The following is a 3,823-nucleotide window of genomic DNA, read 5'->3' as shown; positions in this document are numbered from 1 at the left end:
CCTGACACCCTTTCTCTTGCTTTCCTCCACTCTAATTCACTTATGCTGAAATACTTCTGTGAGAAAAAAATAAAAATCAAGAAAATGAATTGTATGCAGCGTAGGTTTTCTATTTGATTAAGTCTATTTCTTTTTAATTGTTAGGAAATCTTACTGAGGATCACTGAAGAGGACTCTAGGAGCTGAAAAGGTTGATATTCAAGGTAGTAGAACATTCCTATTAAGTGAGTTGAAAGTCTAAACCATTGTAAAGGGTTAATCTGGAAAAATTCCGGTTAACTGTTTACCTTACCTATCCTTTTAGACTTTTACTTGACCCTAACTGAATCAAGTAGCCCCATGTGATTTTATCTAAAGCGTGCAGGAAAACAGAGGGGAATAAATGAAAGGGCTGTTCTGCCTCAAAGTTCCACTACCTCGGTCTAGTGTGCCTTTACTCAGTATACAAGTTGTCAAAGATGTTTTGTTGCAAGATATATAAAAAGCGTGCAAAGATGTAGGACAGTGAGAACTGTGCTACCAAATTTGAAGGTAGCACTTGTTATAACACTGGTTCAGCAAGACCTTGGAAAATTATCTAATGTTTATCGTGCATTGGTTCTTATACTATCTCTGGATTCCAAAATAAGGCTTTTATACCTTCTTCAAAGAACTGTGGCTGGAACGTAGGACTAGTCTAAACACTGACAAAATGAATGCTGTAAGCTGAGCAGTTCTTTAAGGGAATCAGCCTAATTTTGTAAAGGGTTGCTATTATTTAATGTTTTATATGGCCTTCACTGAAATTTCCCTTTGGTTTACAAATTTGGTTTGTAGGTCAGAATTTTTCCTTAACTTTGACAATTCAAATTTCCCAACTCTATCATGTTTACTTGAAACACTAGTTTTTATGGCATGTGGTTTGTAGAGAAAGCCAATATAACCTGTGGCTAACTAAGGGCTTTTATTCGCAGTTATGTAAGGTATCTTGCTCTGTATATGCAGGAATTCCCTTGCTATTGTGAAATACCTCCTCTCCCCTTTGTTATTTGTGGGGGAGTGCTGGGAAAATCTTGAACTTCTCCACTCCTCCTCAGCACAAATTTTACCATTAATTTTTAGATGTGAGAGGGAAATGCATTATTAACACACAGCAAAGGATTCTTTAAAAATAAAATCCTTTTAAAGCATGTTTGAGCCTCTACTAATTGTTTTCTCAGGAACTTATTGTATCTTTATGGATTCTTCCACCAAATTTATTTTTCAAATGTTGATAGCAATAGTAATTTGTTATAGATTACAGGCATAGAGAACTTGGCGTTTTGTCTTAGTTCTCATGATAAATGCTTACTAGTGAAATGCTTATTACTGAATTGCTCTTCCTTCTTTTAATGTTCTACTCAGGACTTTCACTGGGTTTGAAAACCACATATTAAACACTAGGTATATTTCTTTCATGAATAATGCCATAAACACTACAATCTATTGGTCAACTAAATAAGCAAATTCAGCAATTGCCTGTGTGTGAGCCAGCCAAGGAATATTTCTATGGCATTTTTTTAAAGGAAGAATATACTTAATGACTTAACTAGCTTAAAATAATTACAATGGAATGCCAAGTTATTTATTTGTGGTATGAAATAACTTAAACTTTGGGCAGTGTTTGAAGTTGAGTGATTCAGATGGTATTACTGGTGGTGGTGGTGGTGTAAAATCATAGGTCTTTTAATTATCTTTTTTTTTTTTCAATGAAAAAGAAGGAGGAGGAGCAAAAATCTATTTGGAATTTATCCTTAAAAATGCAACCATCACGACCAGTCCTATGAGTGAGGCTGTAAAGTTGCTGTGCCATTAATATTAAGTTGATTTTACATACGTAAAGAAATATTTTCAGGAAAAATAAACTGCATATTGAGGCTAGCACATCATTCACCTAGTGTTGTTGGGCAAATACATCCATATGCTGAAGCACATAGTGGCCTTAATGGGAAATATACTTGTTCCGGATAACTAAGGAGCTATTAAATGTTTTTCAAAACACATATTTAAATTGATACTTTCATAATTATATTCTCCTGGTGCCTGATATTTAAATAATAATGGTCAAACATACATAATAGTATTAATCCCCATATAACTGTCATTCAGATTCAACCATTATCAAGATTTTCCTCATCTATCCCATTAAATTATTTTTAATCATCATGTCATTTCACTCTTTTTTAAAAATAATTCTTTATTGTTGAAAGTATGACATATGTCTCCCCTTTCCCCCAGTTGGTCCCCTCCAGCTTATTTCACTCTTTCATCTGTTAGCATGCATCTCTTACACTGACATTACCATAAAGCCATTATCACCTGTAACAAAATATGAATACACATTCTTTGGTACCTATTTTCAGTCTGGAATGCTGCCTAAATGTAGGAAAGCTATTTTCCATCAGAAATACCTCAGGGGAAGGGCACTCGTGAATGGAGAGGCATACATCTCCTCTGATGGCAGCTGAGTCTGTGTAGTTTTCTTCTCATTGCCAAATTAGCTGAGGGGATAAAAAGAGAAGTATTAGGAGCATTTTTCTGAAAACAAACTGGTGTTTAGTCTGGGGGATGCAAGAGAATATTTAGAATTCAAACTATAGTGTGATTTGCTACTTGTTCAGATGTGATTATGATATAAAAAATTAATGTGATGCAAATACACAAGGTATATTCCCAGCAGTTCATGTTTATAGCAATATCCTCCTCCTTCTACACCTCTTCTTCCTAAATGCTCCTGGACCTTTTATTTTATGTAGTGAATTAATCACAAATGTTTTACAAGAACATTATCCAAGGTGTTACATATTTCAGAAAAGTAGAAATGGTTTGAATAGCAATTGCTGTAAACATTAAGAAGGAATGCTTTCTGAGTTGCTAATTAGGAACATTTTTCTTATTTATGTAAAAGGGCACACCAGGGGATTCCATTTGAAATAACCTCAGCGATCAAACTTCTGATTAACTAAAAGGCAGAGACTGACTTTTTAACCAGTTACTTACCATTTTCTGTCCTAAATGGAGAATTACATTATCAAGTGAATAATGGAACATATTTGGATATAAATATAACTACCTTTCTATTTATATTTAGGATTGCTTGTTCCTGAGTCAGAAAACTTCCTAATATTTTTTCTTGCCAGTGCTTTGAAACCTTAGATATTTGGTTTTGAAGTAAAAGCACATTAAAATAACTGTTTACTAAATTTCTGTTGGATAAGAACAACACAAATGATATCATTTTTGAAAAATATGTCAAGTAAATTAATATTTATCTTGACCATACATGTTTTTGACACTTTTGGGTTTATAAGCTTAATAATACTAAATTGTACTTTCTTGTTTTAGGTGACACATCAAATTATAGAACTAGAAATAATAGCTATTGACCCATTTTAAGAATTCATCTACAATTTGCCACATTATGATTTTTATATGCTGTGAATTCAGTTAACATTGACCCATTCCAGCCAGCAACATGCTCTTTTAATAAATTGCTTGGGATTTGCATTTTACCTAAAAATCTATAATAGACCAAACATTTCCGTTCCTTTTTACTTGTAAGAACAACATATCTACAAAAACTAAGGGGTCTTTAAATTAGACAAATAGTGGTAAAATATTTACCATCATTTTAATATCCAGCAATTTTTTAAATATCCAAATAATGGACCGTAACAAGATAGAAAGAATACTTCTGAAGTCCTACACACCCCCAGTACCCTCAAGCACACCTAAGAGATTTTCAACATAAACATAATCATGCCCAGAGACTCATGGACAACAACAGGCATAAAAACAAGTTACT

General features: G+C 33.4%; 1 long non-coding RNA gene across 1 annotated transcript in view; it reads right to left on the bottom strand.

The window, feature by feature from the left end:
• LOC107184287 overlaps positions 1 to 2,514 on the bottom strand; it is a 13,329-nt gene extending 10,815 nt beyond the window's left edge. Inside the window, exon 1 of the long non-coding RNA XR_001515111.1 lies at positions 2,430 to 2,514. This is a non-coding gene — a long non-coding RNA (uncharacterized LOC107184287). The remainder of the gene's footprint in view (positions 1 to 2,429) is intronic.
• Positions 2,515 to 3,823: the final 1,309 nt, after the last annotated feature.

The sequence above is a fragment of the Myotis davidii genome, unplaced genomic scaffold, assembly GCF_000327345.1.
Source record: "Myotis davidii unplaced genomic scaffold, ASM32734v1 scaffold225, whole genome shotgun sequence".
NCBI classification, from domain to species: Eukaryota; Metazoa; Chordata; class Mammalia; order Chiroptera; family Vespertilionidae; genus Myotis; species Myotis davidii.
Note: the sequence above shows the minus strand (reverse complement) of the source record. Positions and strands in the feature narration are given on the sequence as shown.